The sequence below is a fragment of the Dendrobates tinctorius genome, unplaced genomic scaffold (assembly GCF_039654945.1).
Source record: "Dendrobates tinctorius isolate UK_male_01 unplaced genomic scaffold, ASM3965494v1 ptg000040l, whole genome shotgun sequence".
Lineage (NCBI taxonomy): Eukaryota > Metazoa > Chordata > Amphibia > Anura > Dendrobatidae > Dendrobates > Dendrobates tinctorius.
In genome coordinates, this window is record NW_027361708.1 from 9,803,926 (window position 1) to 9,828,844 (window position 24,919).

The following is a 24,919-nucleotide window of genomic DNA, read 5'->3' on the forward strand; positions in this document are numbered from 1 at the left end:
AAATCTCCAAAACATAATGAGTAACAAAATAATAAGGTAATTACCATACTTCATAAAGAGAACAAGAAGTTACCAAAAGAAGAAGCAGTCAAAAATCCATAAAACTGTAATGTTTATTGAAAATAGTAATAAAATATTACTAAATATGGACACACAGTATTTGGAAAGGGAAAAGGAACAGCATATAGATGAACACAATGGTCATGAAGGGCCAACGAGGCTGCAAACACCCCGTCAAGATAATAGAATGCAGAGCTAGATAATATAGCTAATAAAGGTCAAGGGGATGTAAAAACTGTATAGTATAAATCATATAGCAAGTGCTGCTATCCTTCATAGGAAGCATTCCCTGACAAAGTGCAAAATGCACAGATAGAATTAGTGCATAATAAGCATCATAACGATGGCATGAAAAGACTGCATTGCTATACCTGAAATATGGGGGGAGGCAGCAGGGTCGGTCCTGTCCCCGACACGCGTTTCGGAGCTAGAGGGCTCCTTCCTCAGGGGGCGTGGAGAGTGGCGTAACCATCGGACATTATATGACGCGCCCGCCGGAAGTCATCATGGCGCGCGCCGACCACCATTGGCCGGCTGGTTCAGTGCTGCGGTGGAGCCGGAAACACGCGGGCCCACGTGATCCAGCTCTCCGGGCAAGGAACGCCCACCGGCCGACCGGCGGGTAGAGCGCACGCGCATAGATGACAACAGGCTAAAGCCGCCATATTTAAAAAGGGCAAAAGATGGGGCAAACAGAATAAATGTAGATAACGACTAAATATTTAATAAAATATAACAAAATACAACGTTAGATGACAGACCAGTAGCCAAATAGTATAGATGACAGAATAGATTTACACTAAATATATAGCACTGGCCTATGAAAATAGCAAATGGCCAAAGCCACAGATAGATGGCCGCATATAGGGTGCATAAATACGCACAGATTCGATGTGAATGAACTAATTTGGCTCACAATTAACCAGATTCAATGTTAGATCTATAATATACGGAACCTAATCTCCATAAATAAGTACAATTAACAAAATTTACGTACAAAGAGTTACTGTATGACAAGGTATAGTGGAACCATCAAAACAGGCCACCCACACACAGAAAGTAAAATGTATGGAGAAATTACCCCAAAAAAAGCAAAAAAGCTACAAAACACAAAAAAATAATTACCACAAAAAGTACACAAAAAATACAAAGTACATAAAGCTATAATGTAATTTAAAAAATAACAAATATATTATCACTGTGATTTTAACAATATGTGCTGCCCCATAAACACATGGTAGATATATAAAACATATATTAGTAGACTGATAGGTAGTACAAATATCTCAAATTGTGTCAAGTTGAATAAAGCAGCAAAAGTATGGCATCCATTTAGCAGCTTTATGTTGCCAGACGATCTACGAACTCTTCCAGATGACAACCAATCATATTCAGAATACTAAAATAATAAAAACAAAATGTTAAAAACAAATAGTGGAACCACAGTGTTCATAAATCTCCACTCAAAAATACAACTACAAGTATGGGGCATAAGAAATATTTTCATTTAGTCCACGTGGATGAATAGTGTCCAAAGTCCAAATCCATCTCGTTTCGGACCTCGCCAGACGATTAGACAATTTGCCACCCCTTATGTTAATGTTAAGAGCTTCAATGCCCCTTACTTTAAGGAGTGTAGCATTACAATGATGGAATTGCTTAAAGTGCCTGGGCAGGGTCTTTAAGCTTAATTCATCATCACATGTGGCAGCAGCCTCAATACCCAGGACATGTTCCCTCGTGCGCACCTTCAACTGGCGTGTGGTCATCCCTACATAAATAAGTCCACAAGGGCAAGTGGCGTAATATATCACGTACCGAGTGGTACATGATATACGCTGCTTGATAGAAAATGTCCTGGTACCATCATGATTGGTAAAAGAAGTACTCCTCTCAATATTAGGGCAAGCTATACATCTGCCACAGGGGAAACATCCATTTCTCATCGGTATATCATCCAGAAAAGTACGTAATGGCCGATCAACATAGTGACTAGCCACCAGCTGATCACGTAAATTCCTTGCCCTTCTAAAAGTAATGGATGGGTATTCCGGGAGGAATTTATTCAAAATTGGATCAACCGCAAGGATTGGCCAAGCCTTTCTCATTGCATCACGCATCATCTTATGTTGGGGGTGAAAGGAAGTGATGAATCGAACAACATCACACCCCTCCATCCTATTGCGCCTCCCATATAGCAAATCATTACGACTCATATGTTTGGCACGTTGATAGGCCCTTTTAACGCTCCGTCTACTATATCCACGAGATAGAAAACGTGCTTTTAGCTCATTAGCACGATATTCAAAATCCATATCAGTGGAACAGATACGACGGAGACGTAAAAACTGCCCCACTGGAATAGCCTTAATAAGATGACGCGGGTGGCAAGATGAGGCGTGAAGTAAGGTATTACTAGATGTTTCCTTACAGTGAATATCCGTCTGGATAATGCCTTCTGTATCTTTTCTAATGGAGACATCCAAAAAATTAATCCTTGACAAATCCCAGGTCAAAGTAAGCTTGATGTTAAGATCATTGTTGTTCAAATCAGATATAAATTGTAGAAGGTCGATGGAGCTGCCCTGAAAGATAAAGAAGATATCGTCGATATAGCGTGCCCATAATTGGACACGTTCGATCGACCCCTGTTTATCAGACAGGAAGAGGTCCCTCTCCCACAGCCCCAGGAAGAAGTTAGCATAGGATGGCGCAAAGGCCGCACCCATTGCAGTCCCCTGAAGCTGCAGGTAGAAGGACCCCTTAAACACAAAAAAGTTGTGTGTGAGAGTGAACTCTAAGAGTTCCAAGATGAGGTCCCTAAGTCCCACCGAAAGTGTGGAAGTAGTCAAAAAGAATTTAACGGTACGTAGGCCATCAGTGTGCTTGATGTTGGTATACAGGGACTCAACATCAGTGGAAACAAGAAGAGAATCACTCTCCATACAGAGTCCATCGACCTTCCGCAACAGATCTCCAGTGTCCTTGAGGCAAGACGGGAGACTGGACACCAGCGGCTGAAGATGATGATCAATCCATTTATTAATATTCTCAAGGAAATTCCCTCGACCAGATATAATAGGTCTGCCCGGTGGTGACCTGATGTCCTTATGAATTTTAGGCAAGAGGTACAGTGTGGCTATGGTGGGCTCTTTTACGGTAAGTGCCGCGGCCAATTGTTTGGTGACAGTGCCATTAATCACAGCCTTGTTGATAATCAAATTCAACTTAGCAACAAAAGCCGAGAGGGGATTATATGTGAGTTTTTTATAACACACCGAGTTGTTTAGTTGACGTAATGCCTCCTTCTCGTACATTGCTATAGGCCAGATCACTACATTGCCACCTTTATCAGCCGGTTTTAACAGCACATCTGGAAGATTTTGAAGATACTTGAGCCTCACCCTTTCATCTTTAGTCAGATTGTCAACTCTGCCATACTTAGGGATTTTCTTAAATTCATCAGTCACCACACGTACAAAAAGGTCTATACTCGGACATGATGTAAATGGGGGGAATTTTACTGATCTTAACCGGATAGAGGGCGGAACCTTACCTCCCTCATCATCATGCTCAGCCGCTAGCGTCTCCAGGGTTCTTATTGCCTCCTGCTCCTCTTCTGTGGGAAAAAGGCACTGGAGATCATTATTAAAGAAATATCTTTTAAACAACAATGATCTAGCAAATAGATTAAGATCCTTTACTGCAGTAAAGGTATCAAAGCTGGAAGTGGGTGAAAAAGTAAGGCCTCTTTCCAACAAAGACAAATCCACCCTTGTGAGAACATGTTGACTTAAATTGATCACCTTATTATCCTTCTGATGAAAGTCAGATTGATTCATTTGGTGTCTTTTGTAAGGGTGAAAAGAATGGTCACGTAACCTACGAGACCCACCGGTACCATGAGAAGAAATCGAGACCAATGATGCGTCTGATTGCCCACTAATGGAAGTAACTGAGGTACTAGAGACCGTGCGATGTAAATTGGAGCTTTTATTAGTTCTCCATAGATAGACTTTCTTCATTTGATAGTCCTTAAGGTCTCTATTGAATTTAATCAATTGATTATGCTGGATCTTTTTAACTACCATGTCCATGGTCTTATCCAATTCCATTTCAAACAATTTAATTTTATCAGGTGAACAACCATTGCGAATCTCTTCTTGAGTTGAGTCGATGGATTTATCCAGCATCTCAATATTAGCTGAATTGAAGTTAATCAAAAGTTGTAGAAAAGACAAGGAACATAGATTGGATGCCTCCTCCCATTTGGCGATGAAGACATCATCCTCAATGGGAAATGTAGGGATGACTTTAACTCTCAATCCCCTAGGGATCATTTTATTAGATACATATTTTTCCAGAAAAAGCCTGTTCCACCATATTCTAGATCGCTTAAGAAGTAATGTTTTGACATGCTGCAACTTAATGTCCCAATTTGAGTCACCCATTTGTGGAACACTGCTCCCCCCAGAACCAAACACCTGGTCCACTTGATCGAGCCAAACCTTATTTCTTGCCCGAAAGTCCATCCTGTCCACAACCAGAACACCTGTGCGTAACACAGTAAGAATGACACATAATAAAAGGGTAATAGACATATTATATGTGGAAGCCAGATATCGACAATATGTAATGGCCAAATAAAGAAGATCAATAATATAAATCATATATCATGATCCACATAATTGAGGCAGGACAAATGCAGGACAACTGCACATTTACTAGAAGTTACCAAAAGAAGAAGCAGTCAAAAATCCATAAAACTGTAATGTTTATTGAAAATAGTAATAAAATATTAATAAATATGGACACACAGTATTTGGAAAGGGAAAAGGAACAGCATATAGATGAACACAATGGTCATGAAGGGCCAACGAGGCTGCAAACACCCCGTCAAGATAATAGAATGCAGAGCTAGATAATATAGCTAATAAAGGTCAAGGGGATGTAAATACTGTATAGTATAAATCATATAGCAAGTGCTGCTATCCTTCATAGGAAGCATTCCCTGACAAAGTGCAAAATGCACAGATAGAATTAGTGCATAATAAGCATCATAACGATGGCATGAAAAGACTGCATTGCTATACCTGAAATATGGGGGGAGGCAGCCTCGTTGGCCCTTCATGACCATTGTGTTCATCTATATGCTGTTCCTTTTCCCTTTCCAAATACTGTGTGTCCATATTTATTAATATTTTATTACTATTTTCAATAAACATTACAGTTTTATGGATTTTTGACTGCTTCTTCTTTTGGTAACTTCTAGTAAATGTGCAGTTGTCCTGCATTTGTCCTGCCTCAATTATGTGGATCATGATATATGATTTATATTATTGATCTTCTTTATTTGGCCATTACATATCGTCGATATCTGGCCTCCACATATAATATGTCTATTACCCTTTTATAAAGAGAACAAGGTTGCATACCAGCGACGACTCCTTAATAAATGCTAGCAAAACGGAGAAAATAGAGTCTATGTTAATTTACAAAAATATCAAATTTTATTAGTCATAGAAAACTGACAAAATGCGAATACATGCAAGAAGACAACGTTAATTAAATGAGCAGACTGTGTAAAAAGAGAATGCATACACAATAAAAGTGACCTCAATATTCTACGATGTAGCTAAAGTGAGCTGCTATCACAATGGGTACATGCGGGACAAAGTAATGTTGCCTCTGTGCTCAAAAAATTCCACATAAACTTGAACACTCCCAGAAGGAACAAATATAATATTATGTCTAAGTGTTCACGGCTCTCCCAAGTGTAGTCCAAGTAAAAGCAGTAAGAATACATTAACCAAGAGTTAGCACACATAATAGGAGAACACCGGACACCGAGACATCATATGGAACTGGGATATCACAATTTACATGTGAAAATGCTTACAGCACAGTTGAAATAATCAAATCAGCAATGATGCAATCTAAATAGATAATTACCCGTCATGCTTCCCAATGTGAGAGCAGGAGAAACGGACCCCCGACGTACGTTTCGATGTATTAACCTTCCTCAGGGGGTGTGGCTTTAATGTGCCCAGGTTCCCATATAATTACCCTGTTCGTTTGCTAATTAACCAATGAAGTTGACATGACACAATGACGCAGGTGGGCGTCAACTATCCGCCCACAGGTACTGCTCCCGCCCAGCATGGTCACATGAACCAATCCCCGAGGGCGGACGCTTACTACCTCCAGTATTAGCGACAGTCGTCATCACAAATAAACGGAAAGTGAAAGCAGAAAGGTCATCCTCTGCCAGTTGCGTGGATAAACGTCACTTCCGCCCACATTGTGGAGCGGAACATGACAGTGCTGGAAAGCGGAAGTAATCCTTTTCTAGGTTCATCAGTGGTGTAGCATGCTGACCAAATTTTGACAGGAAGCTAGAACGAGATCCAGTCACCTTTTGATCTGTAGCACGGCATTGAAGTTCGCCACCACATCCACGTCCCTTAACGTCATCCTTTCTCATATTGAATGATTAATGTTTCTGAAAAAATAATTTCCTGGCTTGATTTTTCACAAGTATCCTCACAGAGGTGTTATGTACAAGTTCAATGTATTTAGCAATGTGTGGCATTTTTTAACATATCAGCTTTCTTACACACAGCAACAGCAGACTTACGAAAATTAGAAGTAAATAGTCACATTTGTATATCTCAGCAGGTTTTGCACCAGTTGCACAACTGCTAGATAAAACTATGCTATTTATTAAACCAATAGAAAATTATTTTTAATTTTAGATCGCCTTGCTGACACACTGCAACAGCGGACTAATAAAAATTATTGCGGCTGCTAAATTGAGACATTTGTTTATCTCTGCCCAGATTGCGCCAGTCGCACAGCAGCTAGATAAAGATACGCTATTTATTAATTATTATAAACACTATTATTATATTTATTATTATATACACTTCCTTTAACAAAAATTGTGACCTTTGCTTATTTTGGCATAGATTGCACCAGTCGCACAACTGCTAGAAAAAAATATGCTATTTTTTAACCAAAATAAATAGTTTTGGATTGTTTTAAATTGCCTTTATGAGTCAAGCCAACAGCAGACTGAGGGAAATTACTGGTAAATAGTAACGTTTCGTAGCGTAACAGGTTTTGCGCCACTCGCACAACTGCTAGATAAATAATAGCTATTTAAGCAATAGACAAGGAATATTATTTAGCAATTAGCTTTTAAAATGGATGTTACTATACGCTGGCACTGAGGAATAATATTTAGCTGTACAAAAAAAGTGTAGGCTGCTAATCAGGAATATTATGTAGCTCCAAAAATATTGGCTTTGTATATGCTGGTACTACCTAATATTATTTGCCTCTAAAAAGAGCTGATTTGTATATTATGGTAGTGGATGAAACCCTCCCTATTTCACCTTAATCCCACAGTCTGTTCCTTATACTAAACTATGCAACACAATGGAAAATAGCAGAGATCTGCAGCATGTACTTGGAATCATAAGAACTAGAGTTGAGCGACTTTAGTCGGATCGGGTTTCATGAAACAAAATTTGTTTCAGATGAAACTGGTCCGACTAGGGCAAAAAAAAGTCGGAGTTTCGTCCGAAACCCGACCCCAATGCAAGTCAATGGGAAATAAAAGTCGGCATTGAGCGGATGACATTCATCCACTCAATGCCGACTTTTATTCCCCATTGACTTGCATTGGGGTCTGGTTTCGGACAAAACTCCGACTTTTTTTGCCCTAGTCAGACCAGTTTCATCTGAAACAAATTTTGTTTCATGAAACCCGATTCGACTAAAGTCGCTCAACTCTAATAAGAACATCTAGGTGCTTGCTTTTTACTCCCCCTCCTATTAAATCTCTCCCTACGCTATCTCCAATTAACAAACAAGTAATCTTCACAATTTTCAGCTCTAAAGGCCTCTTTCACATGTCCGTGTCTTCGGCACATGTGGTGACAGTTTTCACATGCATCGGAGACACGTACTCACATAAACCTATTCAAATGTGTCTGTGCACATGTCAATGTGTTTCCACAGACCATGTGTTCATGGGCAAAACACGCTGACATGTCCTTTTTTTGCATGGACATCTGGCACACGTGCACATGGAGAACACACATTGATGTCCTTCCGTCTGACACGCATTGGCACCGGGGAAGAAGCACTACAGTAAGCGATCTACCCCGGTGGAAGGTGCTGAAGCCGGCTGTCATCATTCTCCTCTGCTGGCAGAGCAGGGGAGAATGATGACAGACGGCTTCAGCACCTGCCGCAGGGGAACAGCGCTTACTGTAGTGGCTGTCCTTGTGGTACTGATGCGTCACATGGGTGGCACACGGTTGCCACACATGTGCCACATGAAGTACAGACACGGACACATGGACTTGGATATCTCCGGTAATGCTTTTTCCAGAACCGTAAAGAAACGGACGTGTGAAAGAGGCCTCAAAGAGCTTTTTGGATAAGTTCCTATCACTCTTCCTAAACTCACACTATGCTCTCCCTATGCTATTTCTGGCTGCAATGTGCACAAGATGGCGCCTGCAGCCTTTAAATATCCACTATGATGCTGTAAGGCCAGACAATCACAGTAATACCACACCAAAGATGGTGCCAACATTACTGTGATTGGCAAGCCAGCCCAGCATATTCATTGGCTGCAAATAAAGTGCCAAACATGCTTTGTGGGTCACTCGAATAAACTGAGGTGAATACCAAATTACTTGCCAAGTAACGAATAGCCCGAATAGCGTACTATTCATAAAAGTAACGAATAGTGCCGAACGTATTCGCTCATCACTATAGATAACCTATCGTGACCAAATAAATATAAATATAGATAAAAAAGTAATGATAACCCTAGATGACATATACAAGTAATGTCTACAGAGTACTTATCATAATTGAATTCTGAATCCATTCCAACATATTTCACCCTTCTAACGTTAGGGGGTAATGAGGGATAGATATATAAAGGTAATTTTCAAAGTGCGCTCTTCCCAATCTAAGTAATGATGTGGTTTCGTTTTTAGTCACACACATCTTTCTATTTTGTTGTGTATTAGTTCTACTTACTTATAGGGCTTACTAGGGTCACTGAGGGTCAACCTACGTTGAGTGTGGAAACCATATCACTTTTTAGGGTGTCAACCTCCACGGCAACCTAGTTAGGGAAACCGCTAGGCCTATAGCAAGGTTAGGATTCTTTGTGCCCTTGTATGTTCTATATCCTGCTTGTCTATCCTGCTTGTCTATCTATTTGTTTTATACTCATGGCGATGCTATTTCTTGTCTCTAGTCTTTTGTACATTATCTTCATCACTTTGTTTAGTGTGGTAAATTTCTTTCTTTGCATTTTATCTTGCAGTATGGTTTGAGAAAGACCTAGGTATAGGTCGAAACGTAACCGTATAATACTCATGTTTGGAATCTGGTCTTTGTTTGCAGTGTTTTTTCACTTTTTTGATTAATTGATAAAATAAATAAAAATCATAATGATTCCTTTAATGACTCTGATGCAATGACATTCAATTTTGAGTGTGACTGTCTACCCGTTGACTTTTACCTGTGGTATATCCACGTTCAGTCAGCACCTCCTCCTACAGCACGAGTGCGCGTCTTTATTTTTTCTCTAAGGGAGAGCATTAGGCATGGAAGAAGAACAAAAAAACTGCTTCCACTGGTAGCGATTTTCACTGTACAACACAACAGTTTGTATGCAGTGACAGGGGAGGCTAAATTTTTGTGCATCATCTCTGTTGGTTATTAGGCTGCCTTATAAGGCTCCCTGATAGCTGCATTGCTGTTTGCACACTGCTGTGCAAACTGCTTTTTTAAAAGCAAAAATACTTTTCTTCCTCTTTTCTGCAGTTACCAAGCGTTCATTTTTCCACACTTTTGTGTGCAGCAGTCCTGCTTATTAGGCTGCCTGCTGCCATACTTGGACTAAGAGTATCATTGTTCAGCCTCCTAAAATCTCTAGGGAGATTCAAATTCTCCCCAACACTATATACACCTTGTACCTTTTCATACACCTGCCTATTTCAGCCTGTTAAATTGAGGTGTAATCTATAGTGGGCCTGAGATAATAGTTCAGCCTCCTAAAATCTCTAGGGAGATTCAAATTCTCCCCAATATGATATACACCTTGCACCTTGTCATACACCTGCCTATTTCAGCCTGTTAAATTGAGGTGTAATCTATAGTGAGACTAAGATAATTGTTCAGCCTCCTAAAATCTCTAGGGCGATTCAAATTCTCCTCAATACTATATACACCTTGTACCTTGTCATACACCTGCCTATTTCAGCCTGTTAAATTGAGGTGTAATCTATAGTGAGACTAAGATAATTGTTCAGCCTCCTAAAATCTCTAGGGCGATTCAAATTCTCCTCAATACTATATACACCTTGTACCTATTTCAGCCTATTTCAGCCTGTTAAATTGAGATGTAATCTTTAGTGGGCCTGAGATAATTGTTCAGTCTCCTAAAATCTCTAGGGACATTCAAATTCTCCCCAATACTATATACACCTTGTACCTTGTCATACACCTGCCTTTTTCAGCCTGTTAAATTGAGGTGTAATCTATAGTGGGCCTGAGATAATCGTTCAGCCTCCTAAAATCTTATGGATATTCAAATTCTCCCCAATACTATATACTCCTTGTACCTTGTCATACACCGGCCTTTTTCAGCCTGTTAAATTGAGGTGTAATCTATAGTGGGCTTGAGATAAATGTTCAGCCTCCTAAAATCTCTAGGGAGATTCAAATTCTCCCCAACACTATATACACCTTGTACCTTGTCATACACCTGCCTATTTTAGCATGTTAAATTGAGGTGTAATCTATAGTGGACCTGAGATAATTGTTCAGCCTCCTAAAATCTCTAGGGAGATTCAAATTCTCCCCAATACTATATACACCTTGTACCTTATCACACACCTGCCTATTTCAGCCTGTTAAATTGAGGTGTAATCTATAGTGGGCCTGAGATAATTGTTCAGCCTCCGAAAATCTCAATGGAGATTCATATTCTCCCCAATACTATATACACCTTGTACCTTGTTTTACAGTACCATATAGCTAGTGGTATTTTGGGTACATTTTCCCAAAAATGAGGAAGTATGGTGGACGAGGCCGCGGAAGTGGGCAGGGGTTGCCAGCTGGTACTGATAGTGGTGGTGGGGCATCCACTAGTAGTGGCAAAAACACAATAGCACCTAAGGCAGGAGGTGTTGAGCCTGCATCATCATCTGGCTCCACAATGCCTCGAAGGCTCCCTTTTCTGGGAGTAGGTAAACCGCTTTTAAAGCCGGAGCTTTAGGAACAAGTTTTGGCTTACATTGCTGAGAAAGCCTCCAGTTCTATCGCCTCCTCTTCTGAAGTTTCAAAAAATAAAAGCACTGAGTCGTCAGTAGAGGCTCCTGGTCAGGAACAACACCTTTCCTTGTGTCCTTAACCCCTACCAAAAGTGAAAGATGCGGCAGGCCACTCTACAGATTACTCCATGGAGCTCTTTTCACATACCATTCCTGGGTAATCAAGTCAAATCGTGAATTCCCCAGTCCAAGATGAATCTGACATGGAGTGCACTGATGCACAGCCACTGCTAGATTTTTCTGCTCGTACATTCACTCAGAGCACTACATTGTCCTCGCAGTGTACTGAGCCAGAATCTGACCCTGATGAAACTCAGGTGCCCCTTCCCGCATACTGAGGCGCTTCACGTACATGGCAGAAGGCGTTTGACATGATGAGTATCTGCAGCATTGATCATTTATTGGCACTGTATTTCTAGTCAGGTGGCATGTTCATTGTCACTGTGTATGCAAATCTTTGGCTATTGAGTGATTGATCATTTGTGGAGTTTGCATTTTTGTGCCATTTTGATCTAACCTCATATAAATGATATTGGATACTCTATATGCTGTGGGATTTATCCGATGTATCTGTTGTATCTATGTGACTTTTGTCACTGAGATGCCATCACCTTAATGCCAGTACATAAATGTGTTCTTTTGTTTTTAACCTTTCTTTTGGGGATTAGGGTCCTCTTTACTATAGTTGATCTCTGTCTAATGATAGGGGCCCCTTTAGCACCGGGGAAGGGATCCCTAGTGGCTGTAGGGTTCATCAGGGTCCATAGGGACAGCCACCGTTGAGCGGGGGCGCCACAACGTTCCCCCTAGGGTGCCAACCTCCGCGGCAAGGAAGGATTGAGCATTAGACGTTAAATAGGGACTCCTAGGAACCCCCATTACATGTTTTTTGTATTTGGGGAATAATTGGACACGTTGTTGTTTTGTTCTGTTCACTTTGTGGTGTGACCTTTGGTCTTTTAATAATAAAGCATCGTTTTAAGGTTTTTTCATATGATTTTTTGAAACTCAGGTGCCCCTTCCCGCATACTATACCACCTTACACGGTGACACAGAGGAAGGTGCACATGAAATTGAAGAAGAGGTGATGGATGACCCAGTTGTTGACCCAGATTGGCATCCATTGGGGGAAGAGGGTGCCGCTACCAATAGCTCAGAAGAGGAGGAGGAGGATCCGCAGCAGGCGTCGACATCGCAACAGCTGTTATCTGGCAGGCCCGTAGCAGTCCAAAAACGGGTTACAAAAACCAAAAGAGTTGCAGGACAGCTTGGCCAGACGGTCAAATTAGCACAGCGTGCAAAGCCTCAAAATGTCTTCCATAGTAGGAAGAGTGCAGTGTGGCCATTTTTTTTAACAAAATCCTAATGATCAGGCAAAGGTTATCTGTAAGAAGTGCGCAAAGATTTTTAGACGAGGGAAAAATCTGAGAAATATGAATACCAGTTGCATGCTTAGACATTTAGCCACCATGCACTTGCAAGCGTGGACAGACTACCAAACCTCACGTACCACATGTGCACCTGCTCTGAATGAAGGTAGTCAGCAACGCTACATCGCTTCCCTCACTGTAAGCCCACCGATTAGCACACCACCAGCAGCAAATGTTGAGGTGTCATCGCAAGGCCAAAGCAGTCAGGGAATCACAATGTTATTGCTACGAAAGACTGAATCTAGTCCATCAGCAAGACCACCAACACCATCACCATCACCAACCCTCTCTCAGTCCGCCATGTCCACCGCTAGTTCCACCATATGCAGTTCTCAAGTCCAAATTACCCTACCAGAGACTCTGAGTAGGACAAGAAAGTGCTCATCCTCTCATCCGCGTACACTGTGTTTGAACGCCCACATTGCCAAACTAATCTTGTTTGAGATGATGCCCTACCTGTTGGATGGAAGCAAAGCTTTCCGCGAGCTCATGGCCTACGCAGTACCACGCTATGACCTACCCAGTCGGCACTTCTTTTCTCGAAAAGCCATCCCAGCCCTCCACCTGCATGTGAAAGACCGCATTGTCCATGCACTCAAGCAATCAGTGAGTGGAAAGGTGCACCTCACAACAGATGCATAGGCCAGTAGACATGGCCAGGGCCGTTACGTATCCATCACTGCGCACTGGGTTAATGTGGTGGATACAGTGTCCACAGGGGACAGTGGTGGTGGGACAGTGCTGCCTAGCCCATGGTATAGGAAACAGTTAATAATAATAATAATAATCTTTATTTTTATATAGCGCTAACATATTCCGCAGCGCTTTACAGTTTTTGCACACATTATCATCACTGTCCCCGATGAGGCTCACAATCTACACTTCCTATTAGTATGTCTTTGGAATGTGGGAGGAAACCGGAGTACCCGGAGGAAACCCACGCAAACACAGGGAGAACATACAAACTCCTTGCAGATGTTGTCCTTGGTCCTTGGTTGTCCTTGGTTAGGCTGCAGCGCTAACCACTGAGCCACCGTGCTGCCCTACAGTTGGCTGTAGGCTTTCGAACCTCCTCCTCCTCCAGAAGTGAAAGTTCGTCCACAGAGCTCAGTCGCACAAGCACTTCATCCGCAGCTGCCAGTGTTGCACATGAGGTGTACCACTACCGAACAGTTAGTGGTAAGCGTCAGCAGGCTGTGTTGAAGATGATGTGTTTGGGTGACAACAGACACACCGCAGAGGTACTGGCCGACTACTTGCAGTGACAAACTGAGTCATGGCTGGGCAGTCTACATCTTGAGGCAGGCAAGGTAGTTAGTGATAACGGCCGGAATTTTGTGGCAGCCATAGCCCTTTCAAAACTCAGACACATACCTTGCCTGGCTCACACCTTGAACCTGGTGGTGCAGTGCTTCCTCAATAATTATCCTGAGTTAACAGCCCTGCTCCATAAGGTGCAAAGACTGTGCTCGCACATCTGCCGGTCGCCCGTACACTCCAGTAGTATGCAGAAGCTGCAGCGATTGCTCCACCTTCCCAAGCACCGCCTAATTATCGATGTTGCAAAAAGGTGGAACTCCACCCTGCACATGCTTGAGAGGCTGTGCGAACAGAGGCAGGCTGTAATGCATTTGTGGGAGGATACACGGCCAGGCACTTTGAGGGCAGACAAGGTGTGCAGTGGTCGAAGCTGAAAGACCTCTGTAAAGTCCATCAGTGTTTTGAAGAATGCACATGTCTGGTAAGCGCAGACGACGCCATCATAAGCATGAGCATCCCACTTATGCGTCTGCTCATGCAAACTTTGACGCACATTAAGGAGCAGGCATCTGCAGCCGAGGAGGAAGAGGAAGAGGAGGAGGGAAGCCTTGATGACAGTCAGCCATTTTCTGCTCAGGGAACTCTCCTGAACGAGGTGGAGGAAGAAGAGGAAGAGGAGGAGGATGATGGGGATGATTATTTAGGGGAGGAGGATGCTTCTCAGGGGGCAAGACAAAAATTTTGGCGTGGCAAGGTCAGGTACAGGGTTTGTGCGTGACTGTAGGGATGTGGATTTCATAGAAAATGCTTCTCCACCCAGCACTCGCAGTGCATCATTGACACCTGGAACATTGGCCCACATGTGTGAATATGCCTTGCAGATCCTAAAAAGGGACCCCCGCATTGCCAAAATGATGAACGATGATGACTACTGGTTGGCAAGCATCCTGGATCCACGCTATAAAGGCAAATTCCAAAACATCATGCCACAGGAGAACCTACAGCTAAAATTGGCTAACAAACAAGCAGCTCTGGTAAACCATTTGTTTGATGCATTCCCAGCACACAGCAGTGGTGATGGTTCTCCCACGAGCCGTAGGGGGCAACATGGAAGAGGTGTTCATGGTGCACACATCCAAAGTGGCATTGGAGACAGGGGTTTCATAACCATGTTGTGGAAAGATTTTTCAATTACCGCTCACGCGACTGGTAATACTGCATCAATTGAATGTGACAGGAGACAGCAGTTGTCAGTAGTGTTGAGCTTTCCGATACCGCAAGTATCGGGTATCGGCCGATATTTGCCGTATCGGAATTCCGATACCGAGTACCGATACTTTTTTCGTATCGGATACCGGAATCGGAAGTCCAAAATGCAATGAGCCACTTTTGTGGCTCTGATTGGCTGCCGAAATGATGTCATCATGATGCGCTGTCTGTGCGCATCATGATGCGCCCTCAGTTCGGGCCTTCGGGGGGGCTTCTGCCGACTGTCAGGGGGTCTGTACCGGCCTGCCGGTGGTCTGTGCAGGCTCCGGGAGTCTGTGCCGGCCTGCCTGGGGGCTGTGCCGGCCTGCCGGTGGTCTGTGCAGGCTCCGGTGGTCTGTGCCGGCCTGCCGGGGGGGGCTGTGCAGGCCTGCCGGTGGTCTGTGCAGGCTCCGGTGGTCTGTGCCGGCCTGCCGGGGGGCTGTGCCGGCCTGCCGGTGGTCTGTGCAGGCTCCGGTGGTCTGTGCCGGCCTGCCGGTGGTCTGTGCAGGCTCCAGTGGTCTGTGCCGGCCTGCCGGGGGGCTGTGCCGGCCTGCCGGTGGTCTGTGCAGGCTCCGGTGGTCTGTGCCGGCCTGCCGGGGGGCTGTGCCGGCCTGCCGGTGGTCTGTGCAGGCTCTGGGGGTCTGTGCAGGCATCGTCCGATCGGACTACAAGTCCGATCGGGCGATGCCTGCTACCATGACAGTGATTGACACATTAGCCAATGATGGGACAGTAGTAGTCCCATCATCCGGCTATTGTGTTGAATGTAAAAAAAAAAAAAATGTACATGCTACATACATGCTACATACATAATACATATATACTACATGCATGCAACATGCATACTACATATATACTATATATACTACATGTAACATACATACTTCATATATACTACATGCTACATACATGCAACATACACACTACATGCTACATACATGCAACATACATACTACATACATACACTACATGCATGCAACATACATACTACATATATACCACATGCATGCAACATGCATACTACATATATACTATATATACATACATGCTACATACATACTACATATATACTACATGCTACATACACACTACATGCTACATACATGCAACATACATACTAAATATATACCACATGCATGCAACATGCATACTACATATATACTGCATATATACTACATGCATACTACATATATACCACATACATGCTACATACATACAAATTGCATACTACATATATACTACATGTAACATACATACTACATATATACTACATACTACATGCATAATACATACATGCTACATACTAGATACATGCTACATATATACTACATACATAATACATATATACTACATGCATGCAACATATATACTACATGCATGCAACATGCATACTACATATATACTATATATACTACATGTAACATACATACTACATATATGCTACATGCTACATACTACATACATGCTACATATATACTACATACATAATACATATATACTACATGCATGCAACATACATACAACATATATACTACATGCATGCAACATGCATACTACATATATACTATATATACTACATGTAACATACATACTACATATATACTACATGCTACATACATGCTACATACTACATACATGCTACATACTACATACATAATACATATATACTACATGCATGCAACATACATACAACATATATACTACATGCATGCAACATGCATACTACATATATACTATATATACTACATGTAACATACATACTACATATATACTACATGCTACATACATGCAACATACACACTACATGCTACATACATGCAACATACATACTACATACATGCTACATACTACATGCATACTACATACATGCTACATACATACTACATACATACACTACATGCATGCAACATACATATATACTACATACAATACATACATATAGACATACAGTACATATAACATAGAGTACATACTCACCGTCACTTGTCACTTTGATCCCCGAAGCCATTGTCGCCTGAGGAATAAATATCAAAATAAAAAAACACCAATATGCTTACCCCGATCTGCAGAAGTCCACGAGGGTCCCACATCCATCTTGCGTGGAGAACAGCAGCATCAGCTGATGCTACCGTTCTCTACCAGCTCCAGGAATACAATGAAGGAAGGTAGGTATCCTTCCGCACTGTATTCCTCCACCACTGTAAAAAAAAGTCCCTAGTCTCACTTTATGCCATTGCTGCGTGGGAAATTCCCACGCAGCAATGGCATAAAGTGAGACTAGGGACTTTTTTTTTTTTTAAAGTGGTGGAGGAATACAGTGCGGAAGGATAGCTACCTTCCGTCATTGTATTCCTGGAGCTGGTAGAGAATGGTAGCATCAGCTGATGCTGCTGTTCTCCACGCAAGATGGACGTGGGACCCTCGTGGACTTCTGCGGATCGGGGTAAGTATATTGGTGTTTTTTTATTTAGATATTTATTCCTCAGGCGACAATGGCTTCGGGGATCAAAGTGACAAGTGACGGTGAGTATGTACTCTATGTTATATGTACTGTATGTCTATATGTATGTATTGTATGTAGTATATATGTATGTTGCATGCATGTAGTGTATGTATGTAGTATGTATGTAGCATGTATGTAGTATGCATGTAGTATGTAGCATGTATGTAGTATGTATGTTGCATGTATGTAGCATGTAGTGTGTATGTTGCATGTATGTAGCATGTAGTATATATGTAGTATGTATGTTACATGTAGTATATATAGTATATATGTAGTATGCATGTTGCATGCATGTAGTATATATGTTGTATGTATGTTGCATGCATGTAGTATATATGTATTATGTATGTAGTATGTAGCATGTATGTAGTATGTATGTAGCATGTAGTATATATGTAGTATGTATGTTACATGTAGTATATATAGTATATATGTAGTATGCAGGTCGCATGCATGTAGTATATATGTTGTATGTTGCATGCATGTAGTATATATGTATTATGTATGTAGTATATATGTAGCATGTATGTAGTATGTAGCATGTATGTAGTATGCATGTAGTATGTAGTATATATGTAGTATGTATGTTACATGTAGTATATATGTAGTATGCATGTTGTATGTATGTAGCATGTATGTGGTATATATGTAGTATGCATGTAGTATATATGCAGTATATATGTAGTATGCATGGTGCATGCATGTGGTATATATGTAGTATGTATGTTGCATGCATGTAGTGTATGTATGTAGTATGTATGTAGCATGTATGTAGTATGCATGTAGTATGTAGCATGTATGTAGTATGTATGTTGCATGTATGTAGCATGTAGTATATATGTAGTATGTATGTTACATGTAGTATATATAGTATATATGTAGTATGCATGTTGCATGCATGTAGTATATATGTTGTATGTATGTTGCATGCATGTAGTATATATGTATTATGTATGTAGTATGTAGCATGTATGTAGTATGTTGCATGTATGTAGCATGTAGTATATATGTAGTATGTATGTTACATGTAGTATATATAGTATATATGTAGTATGCATGTTGCATGCATGTTGTATATATGTTGTATGTATGTTGCATGCATGTAGTATATAAGTATTATGTATGTAGTATGTATGTAGCATGTATGTAGTATGTAGCATGTATGTTGCATGTAGTATATATGTAGTATGTATGTTACATGTAGTGTATATGTAGCATGCATGTTGTATGTATGTAGCATGTAATTTTTATTTTTTTTTACATTCAACACATTAGCCGGATGATGGGACTACTACTGTCCCATCATTGGCTAATGTGTCAATCACTGTCATGGTAGCAGGCATCGCCCGATGGGACTTGTAGTCCCATCGGACGATGCCTGCACATACCCCCAGAGCCTGCACAGACCACCGGCAGTCCGGCACAGACCACCGGAGCCTGCACAGACCACCGGCAGGCCGGCACAGACCACCGGAGCCTGCACAGACCACCGGCAGGCCGGCACAGACCACCGGAGCCTGCACAGACCACCGGCAGGCCGGCACAGCTCCCTGGCAGGCCGGCACAGACCACCGGCAGGCCGGCACAGCCGGCCGGCACAGACCATCGGAGCCTGCACAGACCCCCCGGCAGGCCGGCACAGCCCCCCGAAAGGCCCGTACAGACCCCAGAGAGGCTGTACAAGGCAAAAATAGGGTTTTTCTTATTCTGATACCGGAAGTCCCATAGACTTGAATGGGACTTCCGGTATCGGAATCGGCGATACCCGATATTTTTTTAGATCGGCCGATCCATTCCGATCCGATACTTTTAAGTATCAGACGGTATCGCTCAACACTAGTTGTCAGCTATGGTTACAAACTACTTCTCCTCCCATATCGATGTTCTCCCTCACAGGTCATTCCCCTTTGACTATTGGGCCTGTAAACTGGACAACTGGCCTGAATTGGCACAATATGCCTTACAGGAGCTCGCTTGCCCTGCTGCTAGTGTGCTATCTAAAAGCGTCTTCAGTGCTGCTGGATCAATCCTGACAGAAAAAGGACCCATCTGTCGACCCAAAATGTTGATGATCTAACCTTCATTAAAATGAACCATGCATTGGTTTCAAAGGATTTTGTCCCACCTTCCCCTGCTGATACATAGGTTGCCAGAAAAATGGCTCGCTTTTGTCCTCCTCTTCCTCAGACTTCTCAAATTCCTCCATTTGCAGCTGGTGAATGTCCAACATCAACACATGCCATTTTTTCAACCTCCCTAACTGGCCTGCCTCCCCCCCAGGGCTGGGGTCACCACCCGGCGCATGCACCCGTGTGAGTGCCGTTGCCCTGGACAGGTGGGTGGGCCCACTCTTGGGCGACGGCACTGGCACAGGGTCCCTCATAGTACAATCAAGTGTCTCTGACGGTGGGGGTGCACACCCGCCATCAGACACACCGGCGTACTATGAGGGGCCCTGTGCCAGTACCGTCGCCCACAAGTGGGCCCCCCCTGCTTGCTCAGGGCCCCAGCACTTGCAATACTTACCTCTCCCTGCTCCACCACTATGTAGTCTGGGCTATTAAATCTTTCACTGGGACTGCCACTACAAATTTGGTGAACTGATAGCTGATGGTTGAGACGTAGCTATGCCCTATCCTGCTGGGCTCTATCTTCAGATGATCAATGGCTTCCATTTGTTATGGACGTCGACTCGCAATGAGATGCAGTGGTGGTTTATCATCAGCTTTCACAGTTTTCCTACTCACAGACATGTGACATTCCTGCCCACATTTTTAAATGTGTCCTCTCATGCCAATCCGATAGAATCGCCTACGGCCTGTGGCTTCTGTCTTTTGCACTCCAAAGTTACCTGACAGATCATGATAGGCAGTGAGGACCATTTCTACATCTCTCCCTGGGATCACAATTTGATGGAGATGAGTAACGGGGATGGATCCACAGTACTGCGATACAGCAACCCTTTCTTCACAAAGAACTGTTTTCGCTGTCTCCACAAACAAAGTAATTGAGGGTCAGCATCACCTCTGAGAATTCTCCCGGGAGTTTTTCCCGTGATTAGTAATTACAAAATTTCTGCAATCACTTGACTTTCCGTCTGTACTTGTATCCATCTCGTTTCCTCTTGCAGAGAGTCTGGACTGTCTTACTGAGACTGAAATATATATGAAGATTTGAAAATACACCAACAGTGTATACTGATGTACGCTTTGAATACATTACCCTTTTTCTACTTTTATATTCTTGCCTAATCCATACTGAGGCTGTGAGTGTCTTTGTCGGACTTAAAAAATATACACGGAGATTTTAAATGTTTAAACTATGCTATATATCTGTTATCCGGTGATACTGTACCCTTTCTCAACTTTCTACAATCTTGTCGAATCCATACTGGCCCTGAGACCCTCTGACTCTGCCTCCTGATATATAGACATAGATTTTTAATGTGTAAACTATGCTATATATACCTGTTATCTGGTGATACTGTACCCTTTCTCAACTTTCTACAATCTTGTCGAATCCATACTGGGCCTGAGACCATCTGAGTCTGCCTCCTGATTAGAGATGAGTGGTGTTCGAGTCAAACTGTTCACCAAGTTCAAATTCGAGCTGTTTTGGGCGGTGTTCGAGCCGTTCCTCGAACTCTAACACTTTGCTTAAAATTCGGCTGTTCGAGGTTCCATTTGAGAACGGTTTGTTCACCAAAAGCGTAACTTTATTTTCACATTAATAATGGTTTTCAATGTTAGGACAGTTTCATGGCATAGTAGCGGTGTCTGGTAGCCAGAGGTGTAGTACACCTGTCAAGGAGCTATACTGTGTGTGTTTCTAATAATTTTGTACCGCATCTTGTCCAGAAAATCCTTTTGGGCCTTGTAGCACTGTCTGCTGCTCAGCAGAGGAACCCACCTGTGAACTTAGCTATGCCGCCTGTTTATGTAAGAACCATTTTTTAACTCCATTTAGCCCAGTGAATACTTTCAGCCTAGTACCTGTGTCTACTGCTCAGCAGAGGAGCCCACTCGTGAACCTAGCTATGCCGCCTGTTTATGTAAGCACTGTTTGCTACTCAGCGGAGTTGCCCACCCGTGAACCAAGCTATGCCACCAGTTTATGTAAGAACTGCGTGCTACTCAGCATAGGAACCCAGCTGTTAAGCAAGCTACAGCACCTGTGGTTTGGACACTTAATTTTTTCATATTATTTCTGGAATGCCGGTTAGGCCTAATTACGGAATTCCTGTTCACCTGCACTAACTGGGAAATCCTTGTTCGCGGGGATGAATTGGAATCCCAGATCGCCATAACTAGCGGGGTTCAGCGGGTTATCCGCACCTGTAAGCGGCACATGCTGGTCCTTTCAGTGTATTGCGCATGCAGCCCCGGACATGTAAGGGCATGACAAACCTGTTATTGCTCGATCTCGCATGCCAGAGCCTCAAGTATCCCTCTAGTAAGCTGGATGTGGACTGCGGGGGCATGCCGGAGTCTCGTTTGTTAACAGAATTAATCTAACAAATCGCTAGCACAACTAAAAACGGCCATGCACCACCACCCACAGAATCGACAAAGCTTGCAATCTGTCCATCCTTTCCGTGGCTGGCATGGTTGAGGTTGCCCGTGTGGAGTCCAATGAAGCCGCAGGCTCCACTCCTAGTGGCGCCCTTCTGGACATTCCTTTAAGGTTCAGCTTTGCAACCATACTGCCCCCGGAAACCAAACACTTTGCCTTCATGGACGCTTTTCGGAGGGTCGTGGGAATAACGCCGCCCGATCGGCAGTTGGCATAATTTACGGTGGGAAGTCCGACGGTATATGATCGTCTTTGATTTTAGAATTTTTTTTATTTTAGGTTTTTATTCCAGCGTTTCTTGACTTTATAAAGGGCATGACATGCCTATATCTGTGTCTCCTCCTCCTCCTTTTACTCCTCCACCTCTTTTCTATATGTAGTTGCCCTTTTCCATATGTTATTTGTGTGTTCTGAGAATTTTGTCTGCTTTGGGACACCTTTTATGGTGTTTTGTAATTGTTTTCTATGTGTTTGAATGTGTTTGTCTGCCATTGTTTTCAATGGGGTTCGACGGTGTTCGATGAACATTCGACGAACTTGCCTCCTGTTCGACGAACCAAACCAAACTCGAACACTAGCGGGGTGGCTCCAAACTTCTACTGATATTTAGACGTACATTTTTAATGTTTAAACTATGCTATATTTACCTGGTATCTGGTGATACTGTACCCTTTCTGCCGGAAAGTCCTCCTCCACCGACCACTCTAAGTGTATCATTGACACCTGGAACATTGGCCCACATGTGTGATTATTTATTGTGGATCTTCTTTTTATATTGTGGTGTGATCCATTATGAGTGTGTGAGAGTCTGTGGGTTACTCCTGCAATTTATATGTAGATTTAAAAATTACCCCAATATTGCATACAGCTCTACGCTTGTGATACATTACCCATTTACTGCTTTTTATATTCTGGTCTAATCCAAACTGACCAAGTGAGAGTCTGTTTCTGACTCTGGAAATAAATACTGAGATTGACAATGACCCCTACACTGTATATAGCTGTACGCTTCAGATCCATTACCGTTTTGCGGCTTTTTATATTGTGTTGTAATCCAAACTGAGCCTGAGAGCGTCTGTGTCTGCCTCCTGAAATATATACGGAGATTTAGAATGTTTAAACTATTCTATATGTATCTGCTATCTGATGATAGTGTACCCTTTTTCTACTTTTTATATTCTTGTCTAATCCATACTGAGCCTGTGAGCATCTCTGTGTGACTCAAGAAATATATACAGAAATTTACAATTATCCTTTGACTGTATACAGCTGTACGCTTCTGATACAGTACCATATATCTGATGTTACTTTGGGTACATATTCTCCAAAATTTTGAAGTATGGTGGAAGAGGCCGCGGATGTAGGCATGGGGGGGCCAGCTGGTACTGATGGTGGTGATGCATCTGCTGGTAGTGGTAAAAGCACAATAGCAGCTAAGGCAGGAGGTGTTGAGCCTGCGTCATGGTCTGGCTCCGGAAGGCCTGGAAGGCTACCTTTTCTGGGAGTAGGTTAACCGCTTTTAAAGCTGGAGCATCAGGAACTGGTTTTGGCTTACATTGCCGAAAAAGACTGCAGCTAATATGCCCTCTTCCTCTGAAGTTTCAAAAAATGCAAGCACTGAGTCGTCAAGTGCTGGCTCCAGTTCAGGAAGAACCCCTTTCCTTGTGTCCTTCACCCCCACCAAATGTGAATTATGCAGCAGGCCACACTTCACATTAGTCCATGTAGCTCTTTCTCACATACCATGCCTGGGTTATCAAGTCAAATCGTGAATTCCCCAGTCCAAGATGAATCTGACATGGAGTGTGGGTCACCAGCCAGGGCAGTGGGGTTAATCGGTACCGGGCCGGTGTCTCAGAGGGATGTGTCACGGTGGTGGTGACCCGGTCCGTGGCCCTGGGCGTCCATGCAAAGGGGTGAATAACGTTTATAGGTGAATGATACATGACACCACCTGTGGTTTCTGATCAGATTGACCAGTGCTGCAGTGTCGCTTCTCAGGGACAGATGTTGTGGTGCAGCTAAGATGTACCGGGTGAGTCATAAAGGACGGACGTTTTTAAACTAATCATAAAATCGTTAAATATAAAGGACGGATGTATTTGAAGTGGCTATAACTCACCACCAGGTGGAGGTAGAGATGTGCGGGAGGCGGGGTTATGTTTGTGAGGTGAAAGCATTGTTTTTATTTTAGTTTCAGTTTAAGCTATGGTGCCGTGGACGATAGAACATCGCGTTTTTGCGTACGACAGTTTTGTCAAGAATAATGAGTGTATCACAGCCGTTCAGCGTGAGTTTCAGCGTCATTTCAATATTCACAGAAATCAAGCTGTTCCCGCTCGTAACACTATCCTACGTTGGGTTGAAGCACTCCGTACACGAGGTACACTAATGAACAAACGACCACCGGGGGCTCCACGAACGGCACGTACCCCTGAAAATGTGGAACGCGTCAGGCAAGCCATGCTGCGTAGTCC

At 42.9% G+C, this 24,919-nt stretch overlaps 1 long non-coding RNA gene across 1 annotated transcript in view; it reads right to left on the bottom strand.

Moving 5' to 3' along the window:
* Nucleotides 1–764: 764 nt before the first annotated feature.
* Nucleotides 765–24,919, bottom strand: part of LOC141088737 (uncharacterized) — a 118,060-nt gene continuing 93,905 nt past the window's right edge. The window contains exon 3 of the long non-coding RNA XR_012232036.1: nt 765–1,459. This is a non-coding gene — a long non-coding RNA (uncharacterized lncRNA). The remainder of the gene's footprint in view (nt 1,460–24,919) is intronic.